At 33.3% G+C, this 12,497-nt stretch overlaps 1 long non-coding RNA gene across 4 annotated transcripts in view; it reads right to left on the minus strand.

Annotated features, from left to right (window-relative positions):
* The window catches only part of LOC118148977 (uncharacterized), a 249,449-nt gene that overhangs the window by 87,907 nt on the left and 149,045 nt on the right, over nt 1–12,497 (minus strand). Inside the window, exon 7 of one of the 4 annotated variants that reach the window (XR_013528880.1) lies at nt 9,839–12,303. The exons of the other annotated variants lie outside the window; for them this stretch is intronic. This is a non-coding gene — a long non-coding RNA (uncharacterized LOC118148977). Of the gene's footprint in view, nt 1–9,838; nt 12,304–12,497 lie in introns of those variants that run through there. 4 annotated transcript variants of the gene reach the window in all.

The raw sequence follows: 12,497 nt of genomic DNA on the forward strand, positions 1-12,497 counted from the left end.
TAGACTCATACATGCAATTTTGTTTTTAGCAATACTTCTTGGATGTTTAAACAATTTCCTTAAACATAACATTTCAAATTCTGAACATCTAATCCATTCCCATCACCATCATAGTCATCCCCATCATTTAAGTGAGTAATCATTGAATCCTTTTGGCTCTTTAATCTTAGATATTCGAAGTTTTTGTTTCACAGTCTCACCCAGTGCACCACTGGATGAACTCCAGCAGCTTCTTACTACTTCCTTTGCTCCTCTTGGTCAAAACCACCATCTTTCATTGAAATTATTCTAATAACTTTCATCTGGGAACCCTTCATTTGCTCTTACCTCTTTGTAGTCTACCCTCAACCAATAGCCATATATAATCATATTAAGACATAAGGCATATAATTTTACTCCTCTTTGCAATACTTTTATTCAGAATAAAACTCAAATAACTTTCAAAAGCCTGAAAGACCTTACATGCTCTAGAACCCTACTATCATTCTATCCTGTCTCCTACTGCTCTTCTTTTCACCCACACTCATCTCCTTGCTAATGTTGAAACAGTTCACATGTCCATACAACACAAGACCTTTACACTTTGCTGTTTTTCCTTTTTTTCCAGATTTATGTATGGCTTATTTCTATGCCTCCTTTATCTCATTGCAAATGCCACCAATAGAGATGCAGCTCTGACTACCCTACATAGAAAAGTAATTCTTCTTGTCTTAGCATTACAGTTTCTCCTGCTTTATTTTTTTTATAGCACTGATCACCATACAAGCCATTATATATTTACCTTTTTATTGTTGTTATTCTTCCTCATTGAAATGTAGATTCTTTTTTCCCCTGTTCAAGTTACATTCTTAGTGGATAGACTAAAGCCTGACTTATGATAAGAAATCAACAAATAATTGATGAATAAATGAATACATTTCTCAAAACAATCTCTTTATTACCTTGTGTTAGTTGAAAATTGGCCTCTCAAAGTAATAAAAGCTATTTATGACAAACCAACAGCCAATATCATACTGAATGGGCAAAAACTGGAAGCATTCCCTTTGAAATCTGGTACTAGACAAGGATGCCCTCTCTCACCACTCCTATTCAATATAGTAGTGGAATTTCTAGCCAGAGCAATCAGGCAAGAAAAAGAAATAACGGGTATTCAAATAGGAAAGGAGGAAGCCAAATTATCTCTATTTGCAGACGACATGATAGTATACCTAGAAGACCCCATCGCCTCAGCCCAAAAACTCCTGAAACTAATAAGCACCTTCAGCAAAGTCTCAGGATATAAAATCAATGTGCAAAAATCACAAGCATTCCTATACACCAATAACAGACTTAAAGAGAGCCAAATCAAGAATGAACTGCCATTCGCAATTGCTACAAAGACAATAAAATACCTAGGAATACAACTAACAAGGAACGTAAAGGACCTCTTCAAGGAGAACAATAAACCACTGCTCAACGAAATCAGAGAGGACACAAACAGATGGAGAAACATTCCATGCTCATGGTTAGGAAGAATCAATATCGTGAAAATGGTCATACTGCCCAACGTAATTTACAGACTCAATGCTATCCCCATCAAGCTACCATTGACTTTCTTCACTGAACTGTAAAAACCCACCTTGAACTTCATATGGAACCAAAAGAGAGCCCGCATAGCCAAGTCAATTCTAAGCAAAAAGAACACAGCGGGGGGCATCACACTACCGGATTTCAAACTATACTACAAGGCTACAGTAATCAAAACAGCATGGTACTGGTACCAAAACAGAGATATAGACCAATGGAACAAAACAGAGGCACCGGAGGCAACACAACATACATACAACTATACAATCTTTGATAAACCTGACAAAAACAAGCAATGGTGCAAGGATTCCATGTTTAACAAATGGTGTTGGGAAAACTGGCTAGCCATGTGCAGAAAGCAGAAACTGGACCCCTTCCTGACACCTTACACTAAAATTAACTCCAGATGGATTAAAGACTTAAACATAAGACCTGGCACCATAAAAACCCTAGAAGGAAATCTAGGCAAAACTATCCAGGACATAGGAGTAGGCAAGGACTTCATGAACAAAACACCAAGAGCATTGGCAACAAAAGCCAAAATAGACAAATGGGACCTAATGAAACTCCACAGCTTCTGCATGACAAAAGAAACAGTCACTAGAGTGGATCGGCAACCAACAGAATGGGAAAAAATTTTCGCAGTCTACCCATCTGACAAAGGGCTGATATCCAGAATTTACAAACAACTCAAGCAGATTTACAGGAAAAAAACAAACAAGCCCATTCAAAAGTGGGCAAAGGATATGAACAGATACTTTACGAAAGAAGACATATATGAGGCCAACAATCATATGAAAAAATGCTCATCGTCACTGGTCATCAGAGAGATGCAAATCAAAACCACATTGAGATACCATCTCACGCCAGTTAGAATGGCGATCATTAAAAAATCTGGAGACAACAGATGCTGGAGAGGATGTGGAGAAAAAGGAACACTTTTACACTGTTGGTGGGAGTGTAAATTAGTTCAACCATTGTGGAAGACAGTGTGGCGATTCCTCAAGGCCTTAGAAATAGAAATTCCATTTGACCCAGCAATCCCATTACTGGGTATATATCCAAAAGACTATAAATCGTTCTACTATAAGGACACATGTACACGAATGTTCATTGCAGCACTGTTTACAATAGCAAAGACCTGGAATCAACCCAAATGCCCATTGATAATAGACTGGATTGGAAAAATGTGGCACATATACACCATGGAATATTATGCAGCAATCAGAAATGATGAGTTTGTGTCGTTTGTAGGGACATGGATGAATCTGGAAAACATCATCCTCAGCAAACTGACACAAGAACAGAAAATGAAACACCGCATATTCTCACTCATAGGTGGGTGATGAAAAATGAGAACACATGGACACAGAAAGGGGAGTACTAAACACTGGGGTCTATTGGGGGGAAAAGGGGAGGGCCAGTGGGAGGGGGAGGTGGGGAGGGATAGCCTGGGGAGAAATGCCAAATGTGGGTGAAGGGGAGAAGAAAAGCAAAGCACACTGCCATGTGTGTACCTACGCAACTGTCTTGCATGCTCTGCTCATGTACCCCAAAACCTATAATTCAATAAAAAATTAAAAAAAATAAAAAAAAATAAAAAAAAATAAAAAATTAATAAAAATGTAAGAGTGAATTAATTTTGGTACAGCATAGCCATCTTTCAGGAACTAGACCACCAACAGCCCTTGGAGAAAAGCATGTACTACACAGGCCAGTACCACTGCAAATATACACACACTCCCTAACTTTGATGAAGTGCTGAAAATTGCTTGCAAAATGTTTAACTGTCTCCTAACTGCTTCCTCTCCTATTCTGCTCAATGAAAATTTGCTTCATTTTTCTTATGCTCTTTAACAGTCCGTGGCACTTATTTTTAACATATAATTTAGTTTTCTCTTTCACACACACACACACACACACACACACAGAGAACTCTGAGCATGAAATGTCATACTAAAAATATATACACATACTCAACTGTACTACTTTGCCTTGATTTTCAAAGAAAAAGTTTCTGTCTTTCAGTAAAAAGTAGTGTTTGTCGACACCACTGCTGGAAAAATCTTTGCTTTTTCCATAACAAGCAATTCTTGAATTCTGTAACATCAACTAGATGTTCAACAATTCCATTTGATTCTAACACTATCTACAAATTCAGCTGATTACAAATTTGAGGGTTCCCACTATTTTCGTATATGTTCATTAATGATCTAGAATAACTCACAGATTCATTAAAAATATTATCTATGTTTACTCTTTTATTACAAATGTTTCAACTCAGAAACAGACAAATGGATGAGATGCACAGGGCAAGGTATAAAGGCAGAGGGAGGGATTGCAGCTGTGTTTCCTATGCCCTCTGAAGGCGCACTGCCCTTCTGCACTCGCATGTTTTCACCAACCCAACAGCTCCCAGGATCCTTTTTCCTGTTTAAATAAAGGTTTCATTATATAACTATGACTGATTAATCCTTGGGCATTGGTGATTGAACTCAGCCTACACTCCCTCTCCCCTCCCTGGAGGTTAGGGAATTATGCTAAAATTCCAAACCCTTTCATCTTGTCTTAGTCTTTTTGGTGACCAGATCCCATCCTGAAGCTATCTAGGGAATCTTACTAAATCTCATTAAAATAAAAACGACAGTAAATTCCCAGTGTTCTAGAAATTCTATACCAGAAAATTGAGACAAACACTGAATATTTATTTTTTGTTTAGCTACACAGTCTAACCCTATATTACAAACCTCCATTTAAATTATACTCTTGTACATAAAATATTCTCAATTATACCTGCTCTGATTTTTTCTGATAATTTTTTACCAAAATTATAATTCATAAACTTTTTACTATAAAAGTCACCCCATATTGCCATCTAACCATTATTTCCCTAACCCTATTTTCTCCTATCAGCATAAGCTTCTAAAAGGAATAGTCCGCATTTACTCTTTTTTACTTGTCTACCCAATGCATTGCTCAGTACTTTCCATTCTTATAGTTCCACTGAATTCTCTCTTATTGAAGTCAAAATCAACCTCTCAATATGATGGACTTATCTCAGGGAACATGTAATTAATAATAGTAGAAAAAAAAACTCTTTTCAAAACAAAAACTAAAGAAACGACCTCCTGTGCAGTTTCTTAATACAGTATTTAACCCAACTTTATGCTTGAAAGGGATGTGTGTAGAGTCATATTAGTACATGATGGTAGCTATGCAAATAGGGAGCTTTTGGAGTAAGAACAAATGTACTCTTAGTTCCAGTTTCATTTATTTTTATATCTTTCTTAGAAGTGATGAACTATCTTTATCACAGCAGCTCCTGCTCTAAAAAACAATATCATGGATACTTAGAGGTTTGAGATCTGCCTCACTTAAAAGCAGAGATGACTCACATTCTATCAGTGATCTCAAGCACCCTGATTTCTAGATCGTGCCATTTACTGAATTTCCACATGTGTATCTGCTTCTAATAATAGGCAACTTCCTAGAATGTTTTTGAAAACACCGCCCATCCCCAAAGTCAAATTTTCCTTCTCATCTTTGCAGTAAAATGACTGATTAAGGAATCATGGAAATCCAGGTTAAGAATAGAGGAAGCAAATTTGAAAGTGATGACAGTTTACCCATTAGTTAAAGAGACACAGTATTTGTGAGCAGAAGTATTAGCCAAAATTAGGTTCAGATAATTAATTCATATGAAATCATAAATACATCTTAACATATCAAGGGACCAGAGAAGCAAAGTATTTGATGGAAATTCCAGCTATAAATATTAAAGATGTTTGCAAATTTTATTTCTAGTTTTTTTCTATTTACAGATAATCCACAAGTTAAGATGAGATTATGTCACAGTAAATCCATTGTAATTTGAAAATATCAAAGTCTTCTTTTCTTTCTTTTTCTTCCTTTCTTTTTTCTCTTTCAAAAAAAAATTATCAAAATCAAAAATTCAATTAATGCACCCAAACTACTAAATATCATAGGTCAGCATAGCTTACATTAATTACGATCAGATTAGCCTAGACTTGGACAAAATCACCTGGTAACACACTACAGAAGGTTTTGATGTAAGGTAAAGGCAAACTGTCTCTGGACTAAAAGGTTTTCTTTGTTTTTCTTTTGCTTGTAATGTTTAAAACTATTCTGCTTCTTTATGGTCTAAAACTTTAATGGTCATTGTTTCAAACAATCTCTAGATGAAATTGTTCATCTGTTTTTAATTTTGCCTACATAGTTTTTTGTTTGACTTATATGTGTCATCTTGGGTAATTCAAAGACAGTTTGACTTCTTAGCAGTATTACCATTACTACAAACTCAACCCTTCACTCTTCACCTGACTGGATTAATTACTGTAATGAAAACTCAGAAAAATACACAGTTCTTTGTGGGGGAAACGCACACATATAGTTACTAGAAGCACTTTTTAGCATTTACTGGATTCTTGAATATTTAAGGTTAATATGTACTGAGAACTTTGGAATCCTGACCTGAAACTACATATTCTTATCAACATAAGTTTTGGTGGGAACAAAACATATTCAAATTATAGCAGTTTACTTTTCACTCTATTAATTGTGTCCTTTGATGAATGAAAATTTTTTATTTTGATGAAGTCCAATTTATGTTTTTCTTCTTTTTTGTCGTCTGTATTTTTTATGTCACATCTGTAAAATCATTGCCAGACTCAATGTCCTGAATTTTTTTAGCCTTATTTTCTCCTAACAGATTTACATTTTAGCTCTTATGTTTAGGTCTTTGATGCATTTTGAGTTAAATTTTGTACATGATGTAATATAAATATCCAACTTTTGCATTTAGATAAATGTTTTCCTAAGCAAAATTGTTAAAAAGACTGTTCTTTTCCCATTGAATAACTTTGGCACACTTGTAAAAAATAACTAGATTATGTATTCAGGGGTTGATTTCTGGACTGTCCATTATAGTCCATTAGTATTTATGCCAATATCACGCTGTTTTGATTACTGTAGCTTTGTAATAAATTTTGAAATTAAGGAGCATAAGATCTACAAGTATTTACTTTCTCAAGAATTGTTTTGGCTATTCATGTCCCTTGAGATTTCATGTGAGCTTTAGGATATATTTTTTTTATTTCTAAAAAAAAAACCCATTAAAATTTTGATAGGGATTTTCACTAAATCCCTAGATCTTTTTATGTAGTATTGACAGTTTAACATTATTCTAATCAATGAAGATGCATTTCCATTATTTACGTCTTCTTTAATTTTTGTCACCTTTGTTTCATAGTTTTTAGTGTACATGTCTTTATCTGGTTTGGTTACATTTATTTCTAAGTAAGTAAAATTGTTATTCATATTTTCTTTTCAGATTGTTCATTGTTAGTGTACAGTGAAATGCAGCTAAATTTCATGTGCTGATTTTGCATTCTGCAACATTGCTGAATTTAAATTAGAACTGAGCTCTACCAGGGTTTTGCCACATTTCTAGGATTTTCTATGTGTAAGGTCATGAATTTTAAAAGAAATAATTTTAGTTTTACTTTCCCAATGTCTGTATATTTCATTTATTTATTTTTTGCCTAATTTATCTGATGCAGAGTCTATTATGTTAAATAGTTGGGATGAAAGTGGGCATCCTTACATTGTTTGATTCTAAGTTTCTTTTTAAATTATAAACACAGAAACAAAAATGCTAAACGTATTTGTTTGATTTATGTAATTGAATTTTATGTTCTAAAGGTATATATTTTATGTTTATTTCAATTTGCAAAATAATTATAATTATCTTTATTGTGGGGATTTGGGATCAGTTAATCAAGTGATTGCTCAATTCTCTATTTTTACTTCTCTGAATAGCAATGGTATAACAGAAGGAGTTTGTCGAATGCTCATTAGGTTACAAACAGACTGGTAATTTAACAATTGACTGCCAATAGAACAATAAAGCTACACAGGCTTTATAGTCTTGACACAGCACACAATTTTTGACAGAAGCAATAGAGTTTTTTTAATCATTTTTCCGAAAAACTTGTTTTCAATATAATGTTTGTGTAGCTCTGTAGGAACAGACATAATCTGCTGAGAGGCATTCATAAAAATAAATAATGGGGGATTTCCCTTCAACCTCCATACACACTTTTTTTGAAAAGCAGTGACCATAACTGCACTTGGCTTTTTAAGTTGGCACTGTTTTCCTTTTTTGGCAAATGAAACTCAATTTTTCAAACAAGCCAGACTTCGTTGTCTAATCCTAAATATAGGGGCAGCTTTATCACTTACATTTGGCATGGAAGGCTATACAAATCTATTTGGCTGATTTAATTCACTGAAAGAGGTAATTTTCTAAATAACTTCTATTGGCCTAAAGGAGGTAAGTAGCTGCCAGGTGGCTAGTTTATCCTCATTGGCACAATCATATCAGGAAATAAATGGGATCCTTACTCTGGGTTTCTAGACACACAAACAAACAGAACATACAACTGAACAGAGGGATTTGTACTCTTCCTGTACTGGTAGGATTTTCTTAACCTTTGCTATATATATTTTGATATATATGTGATCCTTGAACAACACAGGTTTGAACTGCAAGGGTTCACTTATACACAGATTATTTTAAATCAATATATTTATTTATTAAGGTAGGTAGGAAGCAAATGCATAAAATACACATAGATACTAGTCTATTTATATGTTAATCTCTTACATTATCAGTCAGGCTTTCAGTCAATGGAAGGCTATGGTAGTTAAGTCTCAGGAGTCACAAGTTATGCATAAATTGTCAACTGCATGAGAATTGACATCCAACCCCTACACTATGCAACGGTCCACTATATATTAATATATACAAATGTATACTGTATGTACCATAATATTTATGTTATATTATGATTAGGATTTCTAAATGTTTGTATTTTGAAATATAACATATACACATAAAAATGAATAAAATTCCTTCTTCCATTCCTTCCTTTCCTTCCTTTCTTCCTTCCTTCCTTCCTTGCTTCCTTCCTTCCTTCCCTCCTTCCCTCCTTCCCTCCTTCCCTCCTAAGTTTTACAAGGTGTTTATCAACTGCAAAGACTGTCACAGATACAATTCTGGGGTTTGCTGATCACATTTTTATTTTTACATTCTTGAGTTGTAATCTTATATTGTTTCCTTGCAGATAACTTCTCTTAATTTGCTCCTTTTAAAGCTTATTGAGAAGGAAGCTTAGATCATTGATTTTCAGATGTTCTTTTTTAAGATTTCAATTTAAGCCTATAAATTTTCCAAAATTTTCATTCTGATTTTTCTTTTATTTAGGGTTACATGCAAGTATCTCAGTTCTATACATCTAGTGACTCGTGTTTGTATATAGATATAGAGATAGAGATGTAAAGTTATATATTTATGTCTAGCAGAAATATATCATGATCAAAGAATAGTCTGAATATAATTTCCATTTTTGTAAATGTCATCAAGTTTGAAGTTGCTGATCACAAAACTTAAGTCAATTAGGACAAATTTTTAGGTAAATTTTCGAAATCTTTCACAGTTTTACTATTTTTTTCTGTTTATGTAACCATTAGTAAGAAGTGATAAACTTTCTTTTCTTTATTTCAGTGCTGACATGTTTCAAGGTTTTATTATGGACTGCATTAAAAATTTGAAATTTTAAATATTTCTAGTGAATTATGTCTCTTCTTTAATGAGGTATATATTCTAATTCCTTGCTATGCATTCTGCATTAAAGTTTACTTTTTCAGCATAGTTACGTTAGTGTTCTTTGTCTAATAGTTCATGTTCTAAATTTTACTACCCATTTATTTCAATATTTCCATATTTTTTGATTTATCATGTATCTTCTGTACATTTTTTCTAATTTAGTTTGAGAATTTTTGTTCCTAATTAATTGGACAACTTGGTCCAGCTGATTTAACATAATCACCAATAAACTGAAATAAATCTATTACACTATTTGATTTTTATGTTTCACTTTCTCTCCTTTTTTGTCTGATTTAATATTAATTGTTTTTATATTATTTCATTTTTCTCTTCATTAAATTATCAGTGATGAAATCTTTTATTAACCTTTCATTACCCTAAAAATTATAAATATGCATTACCAATTTATCAATGTCAGTAGATAATGTTATCTGATAATTTTAAGCTTAAGATCAAACTTGGACATTAATACTCTTCAAATGCATTTAAACTCCTCCTGCTCTTTGTGGTATATTCTATTTTTTAATTTTCACAAGGTATTTTTATTGTTTCATGTACTCAATTCTTATTTAGATGTATTTGTAATTTTTACGTATTTTTATTGCTTTTAAAGTTTGCCTATAACTCCGGATTTTTATTTTGAATCATTTTCCTGCTAATTGAAGAAACTCATTTTGCATTTCCTTTATAATAGTATTGGTAAAGAATTTTTTAAAATATTTTTCTTGTCTGAGATTGTTTTTATTTCACTTTCATTGTAAAGTAAATTAAAAAAAAAAAATAAAGACTTACAGGTCTTATGTTGCTCTCTTTCAGAACTTCAAATCTATCACTTTTTTGTCCACTGACTTAAATTACTTCTATGAATAGTTAGCTCCAGGTTAGTTGTTGTTCCTTTAAAACCAATCTGTATTGTTTATCTAGCTGCTTTTTATTCTCTCTCTCTCTCTGTCAATCTCTTTCTGTCTCTGTCTCCCTCCTTCCTTCCTTCCTCAGAAATTTTACTGTGTGAACCTAAGAGTGTGTTTTTTTTTTTTCCCCACTTTTTATTTACTTATTTATTGCATTCTAAAAGTCTCTGTGATTGGTTGATTTGTTTGTTGGGGTCATTTTTGGAAAATTTGCAGAAATTTTATCTCTCAATATTGCTTCTTCCTCATTCTTTCTTCCCTTACTGGGAATCCTTACACATGTTTTTGATCTTCTCACTTTGTTTTTTTAGTCTTTTAAATACTGCCCTGTGTTTAACATACTTTATCTCCTCTTGTTTCATTCTGGAAATTTTCTTGTGATCTATTTCAAATTAACTAAATCTTTCTTTAGCTGTGTCTATTTTGTAGTTGAGCCAGGCTATTAAACTCCTCATGCATGTTCTTATTGTTTTAAGTTCTAGAATGTGTATTTAAGAAATGTAAATTCTTGTGCTCTGCCAAATATTCCAATCTTATCATTTTTCTCCCTGAATATAACAAGCAAAGATGTTTAAACTCTTAAACGTGGTTAGAGATAACTAGGAATCTGGGATTACCTTAATTTAGTTTCCAGCTTGAAATAATTTAAAACTAGGCATCAATGTGTGGGAGAACTACCCTGCTTGCTGTTTACGTAAGTTTTCTTCCTAGACTTGAGAGATTTTCAAAAGAATTGCTCAGCCTCTCAAACACTAAGCTACTTTTAAGAATCAGCTGAAGCTAGTTGAGAAAAATTAGCACAAAATAACAACCATCTTTGGATTTCTACCTTCAAATATTGACCTTGTAATTTTTTTACTGCTTTATCAGCTCTGCAATGCCTTTAGGCTATTGGTTTTTAACTTTATCCAGCTTTTTAAGATGTCTTCAATATGAGTATTGGTCCAAATTACAAAATTAACTGCCAATTTAAAAATTGCAAATCTGAATAATCTGGGTTTTTTTAATCTCTAAAGAATAATGACAAGGCTAAAGGTCTTCACATGTCTATATAATTTTCAAATGATATATTTCTAAAATATTTTTTAAATTCTGCAGAGCATAAATTATGCTTTTTAAAACTATAATATATGAGCACAAAAACGTCCACGTCCATAAATTGTGTCATATCATTTTTATGCATATTATTATAACACTAAATACTGTTCTTGAACATGCATGTCTCTTTCATCACTGTAATATTGACACATTGGATAGTGTCTTGTATATAGTAACTACTTAATACATCTTACAAGTTTAAGGTATTTGATGGAAGTAGAATTATTAAAATCTTTTGTGGCTTTTTTTTTTTAAATTTTTATTGCATTTTAGGTTTGGGGGTGCATGTGCAGAACATGCAAGACAGTTGAATAGGTACACACATGGCAGTGTGTTTTGCTTCCTTTCTCCCCTTCACCCACATTTGGCATTTCTCCCCAGGCTATCCCTCCCCACCTCCCCCTCCCACTGGCCCTTAGCCTTCTTAAAAATGCATATAAAAATAGACATAAATGTAAAATTATATTTTTAAATAGGTTCCAAGGCTTAAAAAAATCAATTTAACAACATTGTAAAGAAACTCACATTGTAAATAGTTATACTAAAAATGTTTTATGTATGTATCCAAATGCATCAGTAAAAATTATTTTTATAATATACAGATAATAAATATATTTAATACCAAATAAATGTGATATTTAGTAATAATTTTCCAGTCTCTCTGTGAGTTCCTGAAGCTCCAATAGCTACTCAAATTAGTGAAGTAATCCCTTTTAAGGGCTTTCATATTCAGATTCAAGGTCCTCTATAGCCTCAAGCATTGTTCTTCTTAAGATACTTGGTCTTGGGCTGGGTTTGGTGGCTCTCACCTGTAATCTCAGCACTTTGGGCGGATCAGGAGGTCAGGAGACCATTCTGGCCAACATAGTAAGGCCCCGTCTCTACTAAAAATACAAAATTAGCTGGGCAAGGTGGCATGCGTGTAATCCCTGCTACTTGGGACGCTGAGGCAGATGAATCACTTGAACCAGGGAGGTGGAGGTTGCAGTGAGCCAAGACAGCACCAGGACACTCCAGCCTGGAGACAGAGCAAGACTCCATCTAAAAAAAAAAAAAAAGATTCTTGGTGTTTCTCTGCTTTCTTTGGAGTTGAGAAGAAAATAGCAATTATCTTTGGCAGTGTATGCAATGCAGCTGTGGTTTATAGTGGAATAATCTCTGATTGTGTTTTGTTCCATTTTGGTCAACAATACACTGTTTAACTCCTTCAAACTATGTTCAAGATGTTCTTAATG

Source organism: Callithrix jacchus, chromosome 17 (assembly GCF_049354715.1).
Source record: "Callithrix jacchus isolate 240 chromosome 17, calJac240_pri, whole genome shotgun sequence".
Lineage (NCBI taxonomy): Eukaryota > Metazoa > Chordata > Mammalia > Primates > Cebidae > Callithrix > Callithrix jacchus.